This window comes from Seriola aureovittata, chromosome 5 (assembly GCF_021018895.1).
Source record: "Seriola aureovittata isolate HTS-2021-v1 ecotype China chromosome 5, ASM2101889v1, whole genome shotgun sequence".
NCBI classification, from domain to species: domain Eukaryota; kingdom Metazoa; phylum Chordata; class Actinopteri; order Carangiformes; family Carangidae; genus Seriola; species Seriola aureovittata.
In genome coordinates, this window is record NC_079368.1 from 26,955,259 (window position 1) to 26,971,822 (window position 16,564).

The 16,564-nt window shown below is 39.3% G+C and overlaps 1 protein-coding gene across 1 annotated transcript in view; it reads left to right on the plus strand.

The window, feature by feature from the left end:
- Positions 1-16,564, plus strand: part of pde4d (phosphodiesterase 4D, cAMP-specific) — a 136,694-nt gene that overhangs the window by 24,551 nt on the left and 95,579 nt on the right. The gene's annotated exons all lie outside the window — the stretch shown is intronic.

The following is a 16,564-nucleotide window of genomic DNA, read 5'->3' on the forward strand; positions in this document are numbered from 1 at the left end:
ATAATCACCCAAGGCTAAAAGGAATGAAAATATGAAGGAATCAGTCAGAAACAACATTACGATGTGCGGGGCAAATATACACAAAAGAGGTTAAGAGCAAATCATATGAATAAATTATGACTCAGCCAGAACTTGCATATACTGTACATGGATTTAGTTATGGGCTATACATCAGAGAGGCAGAGAGAGGCCCATTGAGAGCTATGGTGGTTATTTGAAGTGGTGAGAGACAGTTAAATGCCTGATAGCTTTACACCAGAAGAGCTGAAAGTGGAGCAGAGCTCAGAGCCTTAAGTGACTCTTCAGTAACAAGCACAGAAAAAGAGCAGTGTGAATTTGAGCAGATGGGAAGGGGCTGTACTGTTCCTCTATGCAACATCACTGAGAGTTCTTGAATTCCCCTGTTTGTGAAGACAGTTTCTGACTTTTTCTGTGGCCTTTTTTTCTTTGATTTTATGTCATCTTTTCTTGCCCATCTTGCCATATCTCTCCTTACTTACTCTTTTTTGTGACATTTAATTTTGTTTTCAATGTTCAAAAGAGTTGCAGAAGTACTTTCTGTGTAGGATTTTGAATCTCAAATGAAATGTTCAGTCATTCAGAGCAGAATAGCCTTTTTATTTATTTATTTATTTTTAAGTTTTTGTATCTCTGGATCATCACTCAGACTTCTCTAGAGAGGGAATAGAGAGCTTTTCATACTAAGTGGTACAATATGGCCACTCAGGGTCAAGTGAGACAGCCCTTATTAGTCTGTTTGGGAGAAGACCTTGAGAGGGTCCTTGGATTGACAAGGGAGCCTCAGAGCAGCAGGAGGCATATGTAGAGTAAAGAGCCCCGCATGCTTCAGCTTGTGCCTTTGCAATGAGATGATTGTGGCCAAAAAACACTATGCACACTATAGCCTGACCAATACATTACTCCAATATCAGTATTTAAAAAAGTTATTCATTAACATTTTGGCAATGTATTAGCATGTATTTGCTTGATTTCCAAAAGTTAGATGACAATTTCAATACCACTCTCATGTCTGTCTGTTAAATATGAAGCTACAGCCAGCAGACAGTTAACTTACCTTCTGCAAAAGAAGCAGGGGGAAACGGCTAGCCTGGCTCTGTCCAGATGCAATCTGCCTATGTTCTGGTGTGTTCGGATTGTCCACTTGTCCGCTCACTTGCTATATAGAAGACTCGCTAGGAGATAAGTGCAGTCACCAGCTGATACATTTCAGACACTACTTGGATGTTAAATTTCTACATTAAAATTTTTATCTCTATTGCATAAACAAATGCCACAGCATCTGCATCACATGCGAGGCAAAATACATGAAAATACATGCTATCTTATAAGACGTGTAATTTTTATGCATCTTTTATGTATGATGTATGTTTAAATTTGTGACTACAGAGCAAACTTAACTCAGTTTGTCAGTTTGTGTTATTTTCAGATATGGTCCTGACAGGCATTTTAATGATATCTTTTGAAATCCTGCTGCTTAGGCAGAGGAAGACATGAGCCACCGGATGGTCAAGATTAGGCGTTAACATTTGCACCTAACCTGTTAATGAATTGACTTCCACGTCTGCAGGTGACTGGTGCTGGTGATGAAAATCCTCCATATGCAAGTCTCATTTTTTTGTTCAGCTTGGCTTTTTAACCTGTGGACATAGTCAGGGTAGCTGTTTCTCCATTTCCACATTTTTTATTAGGATCCCATGAATTTCTTTTTTTTGTTAATAAGTATAACCAAGACACGTACTGAGTGGGACATTTTACATTTGGAAAATGAATTTGTCAGTGCTCCCCGGTGTACACTGAGTCTCTGTAGCGAATCTATCTCAATTATATATTTGACATTTCTGTGTTACAATTTCTTTGTACTCAAATGTTGTTTGATGTTTAATTCCTTTTGTTAATATTTTTGATACTTTTATACAATTTCAACATGTTTTTAGAAACCTTTTCAGGGTCTGCATTTAAAAGTCAGCTTATAGCACAAAGGCAAAGTGAGGATTTTTACAAGTCATTGTCATTTATATGAAAAAAAAAAAACCATACTGCTATTAACAGTAGTTTAGCTCCAAACCAAGACCTGAGCCCAGCAGGTATGTACAACAATTGGTCTGTGAATGCAGATGGCTCGTGCACATCTGAGAGAAGAGATGGGACATGTTTGGAGGAGCTGAACATGTTTCTGCCTAAAGGGAGCAAAGAGGAGTGAAAAGGGACAGCAGTAGAGAGGACAAAGAGCCCCACTCCTCCTGCACGTCCACCACCATCAGGCTTAGCCAGGGTCACACCAACGTCCGCTGGGGCCACTGTAACGACAGACTGCATGTTGGAAGGCAAACAATTGTGGAGGGAAATGAAAAGGAACAGTGGGAGGTAGAGTGCTGCGAGCTGAAGCTCTGAGGCATCAGGGGCTACAGCAGATACTGTAGTGCTCTGTGGAAAAGCAAAGAGGTGGACAGCTGGGTCTATAAAAGTATCATAGCAGTTAGCATATGTGTGGTTAGAATTAGATTAAAACCCTTTACACTGACTATAAGATGTTATAATATATTAGATCCTGTATAGAGTATCTGTGAAGAGTTGATGATGCTCGATCTTTCAGTTGATAAAAATTGCATACTTTCTCATATTTCTGCCTCAGGAGAAAACCTGTTTTCTTCTAGGCATCCCAGCCGACCCATTCATTTCATGGATTATCTTCTCATGACAGCAGGCATAGTGCACACTATCAACTAACACGTGACCTTCCACACTTCATGCTGTGCTCTCTTTCATCTCACAAATGCACAATACCACCACAGCATGCATGTGAGTGAAGCTGAAATCAACATTATGAGCACAGGTAGTCTTTGTGTGTTTTCACAGGTTCTAAAAATGAACACATTTCTATGTGTGTATAACATTAAAAAAAATCACTACGCCAGAAGTGTAATGGGGAATAAATTGGAGCTGTGATGATAGCTGTGAACTTTCAAACACAGAACAAATTGCTCTCAATTATATTGCACATTGCCATCTTGTTTACACCCAAGCACATTTTAAACAGTTTGATCAACAGAAAAATACACACAACAATTCTAAATTGAAACACCTTTCCATGGCCTGTCTTTATGTTAAACCAATGACCCAGCATCACTAAACTCTCCTAAAAAAAACAAAACAAAACAAAAAACATATCAATTAATATGCAGTCACTAAACATGTGGAACATTAATTAGTAGAAAATGCCTAATGTGCTACCTATATCAGCACATGCCACCTGTATTTGTTCCCTCATGGCTTTTAATAGTATATAAACTCCCATCTCCACCAGGCAACACTGTTAATATTGAAACATCGAGAATTAGCAAAACATTGTGACTTCTGAATACAATTATAACTTAAAATGTGAAAACAGATCTTGTACAGTTAATTTTGTAAGTTTAGTTGTCTTTCAATAAATATTTTGACGTCGTACATCTTGCATAGCAGGCATAATTATTTACTTTTTAACTGGGCTGTACATACAATACCGTATTTTGCCTTATGGTTTAATATAATGCCAAATGAGAAAAGAAATGTACACGCTTTTAAGTGTTGCCAGAGTACATCACTGGAGACACCTAGCTGCTCTGCTCTGTAGTAGAAAATGAAGTGTTTGTTTTTATAGACAGCTCTTCTAAAGGTGATTTAATTATTTGAAGTGGAAGATAATCCCATGTGAAACTTCTTGATCTCAGTCCAGTTCTTGTGGAAGTTAATTATCAGTATGCCTGTATTTCAAAAATATTCTAATAAATGAACTAGTGTTTTTGAGACTTTTGGACCATATTGTTTGCTATTTTTTGGCCACTGGGTCCTTTTTTTTTTTTTTTTTTTTTTTTTTTACATACAAAGATCAAACTCGGATCATAACAAACTTGTGTTAAAGAACATTTGGAGTTTAAAGCTGGTGTACAAGAAGGGGCCGGGAGGATGTATGTTTGTGTATTTTAGGTCTGCTTATGTGTACATCAAATAGCTTTTTACAGTCTACAGTTTTCAGTACTGTGCTGACGACATCAAGCAAGGAGTAAACCTTGGATTGTGTTGGGTTTTCAAAACGTCATATCTTGATCTCACACTGAATTTGATTAAGATCCTCCTTCCAAAGGTCCTACAGGTCTGATCTTTCTGCTTTTACACTGTGTCTTCAATCCATTCAGTATTATTCAGAAATTTCATCTCATCATTATTTAGGCAACATCCAGCTATACTTACACATGGACCTGTCTTTCCAGTCTGCATGGGAGCATTTCTTTACTAAGAGCTGGATCTGTTAAATGATGTTCATGTGATGTAGAAAATTAAATTGTGCAACCTGTCAGGGAATATGTTTAGTACTAAGATAATGACATTTTTACCCGCCATAACAGACTGTGGGTGTTTTCTCTCTCTCTCTCTCTGTGTGTGTGTGTGTGTGTGTGTGTGTGTGTGTGTGTGTGTGTGTGTGTGTGTGTGTGTGTGTCAGTGGCATCATGGCAAAATGGGGTTACTGTGATAGCGTCACAACCGTGCAAGATACAGTCACAGAACTTTATAGGTGTGTAGTTGCAAGATGACAACATGGGCTCTAGTTCCGTTGGAATGGAAAAAAGAAAAGATCATTGTCAGGGTTCAAAGGTAACTGGACCCAAAGGGCCAGAGGACATGGAGAGGAATGGGAGGCCGATGGTGAAGACTGGGTTTCTCTGGAGGTCGAGCTGGAGGTTGCAAACGATGACGGGTCGTACTACTTACTACGCAGTACTTACTAGGATTCTATTCGATTGCTCAAATACTAAACAGTTTTGTTGCACATAATAAGACTCTAGAAGAACTACACATCAGTTTCAGTTTATCTTCACTTACTCTCTTCCCCAGCAGCTCTTAGATGTTTCATCTTTCAAGCCCATTGTCTTTTGAAGGAAACAGTACCATTAATAACAAATGATATGTCTTATAAATAGAACTATGAATTGTGAAGGAGTTTCAGTAGTGTTATATGGAGTCAGTAATTACCTCAGCCAACAGGACCACTTTTTCATCCACATAATATTGTTGGATATCTAAGTATGTACTTATCTCAGTGGGAGGAAGTGATTAAATTTCCATGTGATCTTATCTGGAATTTCAATGATTCAATGATTATGTTTCCAATAAAAATACAATAAGTAACAGTGTTTTTAAATAGATAAACTGAACTTAATTAAATTTAAGCAATAAAGTAGTGAATTTATGTAATAAAATGAGTGAAAAGAAAGTGGAATAACATTAAATTGGTGTCGGTCTCTTTGACTGCCCTCATTTTCTTTGCTGTGATGAGATCAGCAGAAATAAAATAACTTTGAACTTATATTTTCCTGTTTGCCTCACAGCCAGTGTGGTTTGGAAACTGTTGATGGATGTGCTTTGTCTTTGCTAGTGTCAATTCGTGCCACACCATGACATGGGTGTGTAAAAGATGAATATGTTTGGTTGATGTTCAAGGTTTTCTCTTTGTACTCTCTTCTACTTGGTGAGAGTCAGTTTACTTTATTTCCAGACCCGTAGTCCATGGAAGAAAAAGATCAGATAAGGTTATCTACAGAAGTTTAGGATAGTCTATGTAAAACCTCAATGGGAAATAGACAAAAGATAATCTTTTCTATATATACTGAAATAAACACATTGACTAGTTTGAAATATGAAAATATATCTTCACAGTACAGATTTGTATAAATAAGATAAAGGAGAGAAAATGCTGGACTGGTTAGATTGACAGACAATGTTTATGACAATACACATTATTTTGGTGAGCCTTTAACTTATCCTTTGTTACATTGCTGTAGGTGGTAAAGCTAAATATTTTTTTTCTTGTTGTGACATTAAATATCATGGACAGTTGTACACGTTGGGGCTAATCAACATTTTAGAAGAGATAGTCATTTTGAATTATCTCTTCATCCATTTTCCTATTCCTATCATTACTCCCTGCATTTCTACTCATTAAAATAGTATTCTTTGTACATGCATCAGTACAAAGACTATGTTCTCATCTTTATACTGCATGTTAGCTCCCTGCTTCTTATCATACTGTGTCTCTGTGAAATGTCAGCTGAGTATCAGTGCTATTCTCTCAAAGTTCACTCCACCAGTTCAAACATTAATTCATGGGATAATGAGACCCAACTCAACACTGATTGGCTCTGAGTTTGGAAACAGCACTTCTGGTTCAATTTTCTGCCTTGTTGAACAAGTTTCAATTACTAGCTTGAGTAGAAAAAATTAATGAAATGCTTAAATCAAGACATCAACGTGATCCACTTTGTCTTACACTAGTCACATGTTTAAAACTCTAAATATAGTAAGACATTTTTTACAGCAAAAAAATTGGCTTTTCATAACAGCACCAGTGTTACAAATAATATTAACAATGACCCCATTCTATAACAGTGTCCCAGTAAGCCATGCCAGTCTGACAGATAGCTGGCATGTACAATACCAGGACCCTGAAACCAAAGCCCCCAAATAGAATTTATTATTTCATTATTTATACTTGTGCTTTTCCTAATGTCAGAATGCCTTCTGTGAAAATGGTTCAATAGAAAAATTGATCATATCAATCAAATCAACTAAAGTTGTTCTTAAAGGGCCCCTGTCCCTATTTTACACATCAAAATTAGTTTACAGGTCTTGGGAACAACTGCATATGTGAAAAGAGTTGTATACAGCCTTTTGTCCAGAGGGAGCTGTGGTTGTGCAAAGTCTGATAATCTGCCTCAAGTAATGTCACTTGAGGTTTGATAGTAAAAAAAAAAACCGTGGGTGTGGAGTTGGAAAGAAGTTAGGACCTCTGTAGACCACTCTTCATTTCTGCTTAAAGCTAGTGACTCAAAGCTGCATTAGCCACTTCTGGCATAACGCACCTAAAACTCTGACCGAACTGTTGGCAGTTGAGTTACAGTGTGGGAAAGGTTTTGACAAGGAAGAAGAATGCATGGAATAAAAGAGATAAGTTCCACTAACTCGATTTTACAACAAGAGATCCCTGGAGTATCTTAATGTCTGTCCTGCCTATCTGTGCTTCAGCTTATGTACTCATGGCCTGCCATTATATTCATGTTACTGTTCTGCTGGTTTTATATAGTAGAACCATGGTGTAGAAATACCAGACATCATTGTGCCCATACCACTTGAAAAATACCACTTCTGAAAATATATGTTGAACATTCTTCAGCAACTCCTGAGCCTCACCCAGGTGTTATTTGAAACATTTTCCACTGTCAATTTTGATGAAAGTGGCCACTCAACACCCATGTCTGCAAATTCCAGCATCATCCTCCCATTATTTCTCTCCTGAATGAGCCGTATTACATACACTCTTATCTCATTTAACGTATTTGTAATAAGTTTAGTAATTTCTTTGTTGTTGACCTGACATGCTTTCTCATGTGTGTGTGTGTGTGTGTGTGTGTGTGTGTGTGTGTGTGTGTGAGTGTTTATATGTTGATTGTGTATGTCCAGTGTAGCCTATGCACCATTAGCGGTACTTGCTCCTATTATGAAGTACAACTGAGGTGTAAAGCTCTGCTATCCTTTACTGAAATCCCCTGTCGGAGATCTAGATAAGAATGGGAGAAAAAAAGGTCACCAGCATTATTAGTGTGTTCTGCCATCATAAAACCACTGAAGTGAATTCATAGTACATGATCGTAACCTTGGGAGTACCTTGACCCCCCCCTTTTTAATCTTTCTGTCATCTGTCCCCCACACACAAATAAAAACACATACAGCTACAGTCTCTATTCTCCATCCATCACATAAATAATGCTATGGTATTTTCTTCTAATACACAAACTGACGTGCACAGTTAAGCATGCATCATACACACCCATATCTCACATACAAATAGATGCATCCTTAGGCAAACACACACTCACAAGACCAGGTTCAGCCTTTCTGGAATCTCCATATTTACAACCATGGGCTATTTCTGGTGCTACCCTGATCTTCCTGCACCCCCCCCCCCCCCCCCTCTCCACCTCTTAACCCCTCTTCCTTATCCCTGTGGTCATTTGTATTCATCCGCTTTCATTTACTGTCACCCTGCGTCAGTTACAGGCTGCTCTGAGCTCCTCTCTTGCCTGGCAAGCTGCTCCACTTGTTTCCCCTCCCTCTCTCACTCTCCTCCATCGCCCTGTTCTGCGTCCCCCTGCCCATTTCCTCTCATCATGGCAGACTGTGTGCATGCCAGAACGACGCTCAATAACTAACAACTATTGCCATGCTCCAAAATAAATGCAACTGAACACAAGACATACACACAAAGGCTACCAATCAATGGCACGCACGCTCGCATGCACGCATTTAATCGAACGTTCCAGCAGAGTATTCTAATGGATCCTAGCCAAGGTCTATTTTACTTCTTCCCATGACAGTCAAATAACTGAAGACTCCTTGAAGTTATAGTTTACAGGTTCATTATTAAGTCCTGATGCACTTTGCTTTTGACTCATAATGCTTTGAGAATTGCAGTGCTGATCAGGACGGTATAAATTAATTGTAACAACAGATGCTCTTTAAATATTTGTATTTGATCTATTATTTTCCCTTTCTCTTAAGTAATTTAAGCCATGGGGTAACTGTTTGATTGGAAATATTTAAAATGTTGTTGCTGGAGAAAGAAAGCATCTAAGCTAATGATTTCATAATGATGAATGTGAAAACACAACTCATAGCTTATTTGGTGCCTTTAGGCAGAAGGAAAATAATTAGTGATCTAATGTTCAGATCTACACGTCTCTAACTTTAACAATGGTTGCCCAGTGTTTACAGAATAACCCAGTTCTACCACAGCCATCCTGTCAGTTATAAATCATTTTTGTGTATGATCGTGTGTGTGTGTGTGTGTGTGTGTGTGGCCAGGAGGCAGGAGTGGGAGGGAATTAGACCACAGTCCCTGTCAGGGTCACTCTGACAGCTGTGTTAGCCAACTAACCGTCTATGATATAACCTTACTGAAAAAGGGAGATGGGGAGAGACAATGTGCTTGTGGCCCAGTGTTTTAAACTTTAGAAAACAAACCAGATCCCTCAAGTTCATGATTAAAAACAAAAATACAACGGTTCATTATAGAAAGGCATACTGTATCTCCAAATTCAGTACAGTACGAGTGTGTTTTCAAACGGTTTTGTTTTGATAATAAGCTCACATGCAGGTTTTGTTTTGCTCCCTTCAGTATTCAGCTTTTCTCTTGTGAGGCAGCACTGGTCTGTTGTACACTACAGTTGAGCAATGATGGAGAACAACAGTTCGCTTATGTCATTTTGTTGCACCCCACTGGCCTTCATAAAACCTCTGAGAGGTACTGATAATTCACACCGTTAGTTTCCCACATTTGGACTGGCTCCATCTGTGCATTCACAAGGCCGACTGCTTTCACCACGAGTTGTGAGTCGTCCGAAACTAAAGCGTCTCAAATGTTAAAACTATAAAGAAAAATTTCACTGTCAAAAGGAGGAAGACACAGCTCGTCTTCAGAGCACTGCATGGTCCATATTAACCATGACGGTACAGTATAAAGCAGATTCTCAGAAATAGCTGTAGTGACCCCACATGGTCTAAGATGGAGATGAGCTCTGAACAAAGTGAATCTCATATCAAAGACTAACAATATAAACAATCACATCCCTGTTAGTCCTAGCAGGTTGGTGACACACTGATGTGCCTCTGCATGGTTTATATCAACCAGTATGTAGTCATGGTCTGCATCTTTCTGTTAACGTTCTGTTTACTAGAAAACATTTCTGAACAAATACTGCCATCTATTGGTCAAATACATGAAATTACCTCAATGCTTGACATTAGATTCTCCACCAGTTTACATTATAGTAAATTTCTAGTAAATGATGTTGTGCATTGCTATCACATCACACTCTCTCATCTGTGTGGGATTATTACTGAAGGCACGTTTCTACTTGTCTTTCTTAACTAAGATATAATGTTGGTAATCACAATGCCAGTGTGAATGATGTGTGTTATAGCTACAATTGATATTTAAATGTATTTGTAATAGATACAATTTTTTACTGCTGAAGAATAATTTTCCATAATTTATATAGACTAAAAGTAGCAATCTGGGTACTGAAATCACTTAAGCATTTTTTTTACAGTCAGAAACGTAGTTTCTTCTATGTTCAGGGACATGAAGTTGGTCTTGTAGTAAAACCCTGAGTACATGTACAGTGGGATTTGACTCTGTACCAGAACATCTGCACCAGAATATTTGCAAATGTAAATTCTGAGCAGTTGTAGAATGAGGACGTTGCATCCTGCAGCTGGTTAGCTTAGCTTAACATAAACACCACAACCACGGGGAAACAGCTAGCCTAGCTCTGTCCAAAGGTAACAAAACTTACCTACCATCACCTCTAAATTTCTATGAGGGACAGGATTGTAAGAGAAGACCATGTTCTAGAAGATACAAACAGTGTCTCTGTAAATAATTAGTTGTATTTGTGCTCAAAGTTAGAAGAAGACAAGACATTTTACCTGTAATTTCAAATTTACTATTACATATGCTTTAATACTTAATATGAATGCATTTCTAATGATGTAGAGATGAGACATAATTCATTTTACAAGTACACAGGGATTTTGTTATACTTTTTGTGGAGGCATTTTTATGTTTTTCTCTTGTGAGACTTTTAATCGGCAATCTGGACCAGCCACTAAATCTCAGTGGTAGAAAATCTCCACTTGAGGGAGGTAGAGCTGCATTAAGCTTTGTGTGTTTGTTAGTAATATTGTAGCTTGTAGAGACTTGGGTCCACTTTGAATTGTAGAGGAATTCTCACTGGCTCTTTGGTGATTTAAGTCCTCTTGTTTACCCTTGCAATTCTATCCCTGCACCTCCTCACACTAAATACTATTTCCATAGGATTTCAGCGCTGTCCTGTCACCATCCATACATCTGCTATAGGCCATTACATTTATATAAATGGTACCTATAGCAACAAGTACATGTAATAAAACTTCATCCTGAATATACTTAAACATAATATGAAATTGTGTATACTAATTTGATAATCAAGTGTGAGAAACCTTTTGCCAATAACAGTCCAGACTCCAGACTGTGCCCTTAGAGGTGACGGGGAGCTGTGTGCTGCCAAAAGAAAGACATCCAATCTGTCAAGATTACATTTTGCAGGGAGCTTGTGGGCAATGAGCTCAGATTTACATACAGGTTTGATGTATTATTTAAGCAGACAGTGTGCCCCTCTCATTTATCACCAAGGGTTTTGTTTTACAAAGAAGTTAAGTGGGAACTGAAGAAAGTTCAACAAAACATTTGTCAAAACCAGAGCTGAATTATGTATGAAGATGAATACAAACAAAACTAAGTACTCTGATATTCACTTTTTCCTTCAGTAAATGGTGAAGGTAGAAGATTGAATATCTGACTGCTCCATTATTTTATTGTCTGCTGCTCAAGTATGAATCATACATCTGTTATCCTGTAGGCTAGTACATAATGTACAAGGCTGGAGACTATATCATCAACACCTACTCAAAATGCTACATTTGAGTGTTTAAACAAAAACTGAAGATTGCAGCACTTCACAGAGAAATGTTCATTCATTCTGACTACTGCATTTCATCGGTATTTAAAATAGTATTGAAATATTGAAGGGCTAGGTGTTCACGCTTTTGTCTCCAATCCCTGTATGAAATAAAAAGGGGAAACTCTGTGGCTCATACATACAGTTTTTGATTACGGTGATAAAGTATAAAGTAGTAGTATAGATTTTTAACTACATATTTTGGAGACTTCACTGAAAGTCACACTGTTGGCAATAATCATACAGGTTTTTCTCTCTTGAAAACATTGTAAAAGAAAAAAAAAGAAAGTGGTTAGGTGTGAGCAAGGTGCACTTGTTGCTTTCATTTGTGATCTCAGTACATTCCAGTGTTATGTGCCAGTGTTTCTGTATGTGTTGTAGTGTTTGTGTGGTATATATCTCTTTGAATGTCTGCATATACTACAGTCTTGCCCTGCAGATCGGTTTCCCTTTTCTCGTTTTTGTTCCTCCAACCTTTAGTTTTTGACAAAACCACATGTCCCTCTCCATCCATGTTCCCCTGGTAACCAGGGGGGATTTAGACGTCATGCACAGCAATAGGGAGGCTCAAGAAAAAATGTTTTGTAAAGAAAAGGCGACAGAGACAGGAAGTAACACAGGTATCAGTACAAAGGAAAGGAAAGACAGATGTATATGAGAGGACAAGGAGTGGAAAGAATGACAGTAATGATGTGTTTTCATGTGTATGTGATGTGATGTGTAAAACAATTTCTCACAAAGAATGCCATTCATCTCCTCTAACTATTGTAAGGTGATGATAAATTGCAAGCAGTCAAATGAAGGCCAACATTCCTGCACGTCTGTCATGGCTGAAAGTGTTTGACTTACTGCCACAGCTTGCCTTTGAATGAGGTTTGCATTTGGGTGGTGACAGGCCAAATGCACCAATCTTACAGCTGCAAAAATGTCACATCTTCAGCACCTGAGAGTTTTCTGAAAGTTTTTCTTATTCATTCAGCCTGGAGCTTCACTGTGAGGGGCTAATGTGCCTTCAAGCTCTTTTTCATCTCACATATATGTCACTGGTACAACCTACAGTTCAGTTTTTCATTGGGCCAAAGGTTTTTCCATTACAATCAACACTAATTATGAATGTAACATAACGCATTCCTTTTGTGAAGAGTCTTGTAGGTTTTGGAGACACGAGTCCTCGGCCCTTTGTTGGTATATTCCTCTGGAACTGCAGAATTTTAATGTCATGTCATTGTTGAACTCTAACTTGAGCAGTTATCTACTTGCTCAATGTGTGCCAACTAGAAAAATGGACTAGGCTAAAATCTACCTTTTCATGACAGTAGTAGTAGCAAATCTATCTTAAATGATTGCCTGTCCTGTCTCATGGTTTTGTGCTACTTGTCTTTCCTGTGCTGAAGTTCTCTCTCCTGCATCTTGCTGCAATCTGCCTGGACATCTTCACCTTTCTGCTCTCCTTCCTGGCTGAACGAATATTAGGATTATTCATTTGAACTGACAGTAAATATATCAAATGTGCAGCATAACTAAAAATCACTTGTGACTATGACACATTCCAATGACAATGCAGAATCCTGTATTTTCCTGCCTCAATATGCCGTCTCAAACTTCTCACAGTAATTGTAGATCTTGCACAGAGAACCCTACATTTGAAAAGATGTGAATATGATCATATAAAGCGGAACAGAATTCAAGGCTTTGGTATTATATTACATGGTTAACTGTTGTTGTTGTTGTTTTTGTTGTTGTTAACTGTTGTTGTTGTTGTTGTTGATGTTAACATGAGGTTCCATTCAAACAGTCCATTTCTGGTGCAAAAGGCTGCTGGGCTCTTGGGGTCAGTTCAACCTGCCTAAGATCCAATGCGCAGTGGAGAGGGTGTCAAGTGTGTCTTGGATGCGGGGCAGGTGGTAAGTGTCTTTTCATGGTGCAGTCGTTTAGGACCCGGTACTCTATGCAGAGGCGATACGTTCCGTCCTTTTTACATAACATCCCAATAGGCGAAGCCCAGAGTCTTTACAGCTGATTGCTGGTTTTCTAGGTTAAGGGCAACTTCTGTTCATGTGGCTGATGCCAGAGCAGTTATGACAGCGAATATACTCCTGCTTAATGTCCTTATGGCTTTTCCGTGATATGCTGGGGAAGCCAGGGGGTTTTGGTTTGGGACAGCTGGGGTGGCAGCAACAGCCCTTGCTTGCCCTCTTTCAGCTTCTTCCCTGACCACGGCAGCATGGGTCCTCTGCTCTGGCAGGCATGCCCCTGAGTGCATGAGGCTGGTGACATGTGACGCTGATCGCTTGGTGGTCTTGTGGCAGCGGGCAATGTCATAAGCTTGGGCTAGTGTGTTGGGTCACAGCTCTAACAATGTCTGTACAATCTCTGCATCCCCTGCAACATGAGGGAAAACTTCAACGCGTATGGTGTCCTGCTCACTATCAGTCGTGTCACTGTAAGCTGCAGGCACTCTCCCATATGTCATCTCTCAACACACGAAGAGCCTTACCTGGTTTGAGACCCACTGTCTCAGTTCAATAGAACTGAAAAGCAGTCTCACTTTCTTCCACCAGATGGCTGTCCGATGATTGCCCCTTCTGCACCCATCAGGCAGAACTTGGACTGGACAGCCATTACTTTCGGCCACAGAGCGCTGGCTAGCAGGCACCATATTAGCTTAGCTTCCTAGCCAGATGTGGAAAACAGGCGTTATTTTGCTATTTTTTCCAGTATATCTTTCTGATTATTTTCACTGTATGCTGTGGCTGCTGTCCGCTTCTGTTATCTTGAACGTGAGAGGGTCACTTCGTTGTTGCCAGTGATCATCTTTCCTGCTTCAGTTTCCAGACTGTAGTGGGAAAGCACAGGGGGACACTTGCATGCTGCCCAGGACCAAAGTTGTCTGTAACTTTGGGGCTAACCCCTTCACTGCAGGTGACAAGCAAGATTGCAGCATTTATTTTCTGACTCTCTCTCCTCCTCCACCACTCACACCCTACACACAGAGAAATTCTTAAAGGAGCCACGCCACTTGCATAACAGCAGGTTATCTTATAATTGTGAGGTGGACCCCGGCAGCTGCTCCACAATACACCTTAACTCTTTGTCGTCGCACATGTTGACCCGGTGTAAGACAACTTACACCGATTTGAGATGATAAATCACAGTCTAATTTCCCCATTTACTTGCTACTGCTACCTCTTAACACTTAAGAAGAAAAGACTGTTGAAGTAATTTTCTAAAGTTCAAATAGAGTTTATTTACTGATCTTTGAATGGTGAAAGCTGAGTTAAGGGCAGCTTGACAAGCACACTTGTAGCAAGTGTGTTGTAGCATGTCTGTAGCTAGCTATAGCTAGTCTCTAGGGATTTCCTAATAACTAATCTCCCTGTAAATTACATTTATTAAATGAATTTAAATTCAATTGAAGTTTCTCAACTAGCCTAAAAGTAAGAGACCAAATCAAAATTGAGCACAATTTAATCAGTCAGGATCACAGCGTCCGTGGGTAAACAATGTCATATTGGTTTGCTGAGTGTGGCTAATGATAGTAAGGGTTGTTGACTAGTGGAGCTGCAGCGGGCGGCTGTGTAACATTTAGACACAACAGTTAACCAGCGTTATACAGTAATATTAATAATTAGTTTAAACATCCAGTACGTCTGGTGCTGGCTATCAAGGGTAGCAATGTTAAATTGTTTAGTCAACTAATAATGCACATTCCTACTAGTTATCTGTCAAAGATCCCGGTATTATCCACATTGATCATGCGCACATGTCCATAATATGCTGCTCCCCACTCTGCCTGACAAGCCCTGGCCTTTGTCAACGGGGACACAGCCACGTCCACAAAAATGGCGTAAATTATAGATGCAACAGCTGTTATTCAACCAAGCTTCCAGAGACAATAGGCTACCACTACCACAAGAGAGCAGTAAATTACAAAATGAATGCAAACCTCCAATATCAGATCCTTTGTGGGACAGAACACTTTTCTGAGATGTAAGGAGAGCTTCCACTTATCATTGTAATTGATGCCTGTTATCATTATTTGAAAAGATGTTTTTTGGTGATTTGAGTGACATGCTAAATGGCTGCTGCTAGATAGCCAAAGTGGTTGCCTGGTTACACAGGATGGATCCAAGGCGTTGCTTGCTTGTTGCAAAGTGGTAGCCAGGGTTTTTACTAGTGTGGTTTGTTGGGGTGCTGCTGGTTGGTCGCTTGGGTGTTGACTATTGTCAAAGTGCTGCTAAGTGGCTGCATTGGCATTATGGGTGCTTGGCAGTGTGTTGTTTGTAGTTGTTTAGGTGTTGCAATGTTGTGAGGCAACCCTACCTCCTCTTTTTGAATGAATTAATGAATGGAGCCCTGACAGCAGCAGAGCCACCATGAGGTGGTTGGGGTGGATGGTGGGTGGACAAAGAAACATGCCTGTCACATCATAGACTGAGGTTTGCATCCACAGTCCCATTTGTCTTTGGGTTAAGGTAACAAAATTACTAAGTACTGTTATGGTTTTCTCTAAATTTCAGTAATCTAAACTGAAGCCAGAGCCTTTGACCTGCATTTTCACTATTTTGTTGGTGTATATCTGGAATGCTTTGATGGGAAACACTGTATGTAAAACTAGTAATTAATAAGTGCCACATACTAGTTTGAGTATGCTTGAGAACAGCCAATGCCAAGCTAATAATTTGTTTTATTGTATATTTTGCATTTGTATTATGATAATTGAAGCATGTGTTGCTTTAGGTTGCTGCTGGGTTAAAGCTGCAGCTGTTGATTGTTGAAGAATTAGGTGATGTGTGTATGCCGTAGGGCGCTTGTAGAAGCTCGATATAGGAATAGTATAGTTGACACCTAGAGGTAAGTTTTGAAGGGTGTCTTGTGGTTGATAGTAGAATGACTAAAAGCTGGTTAGAGGGAGGTATGCTCCACATTCAAGATAAGCTGCTGGTTGCTAG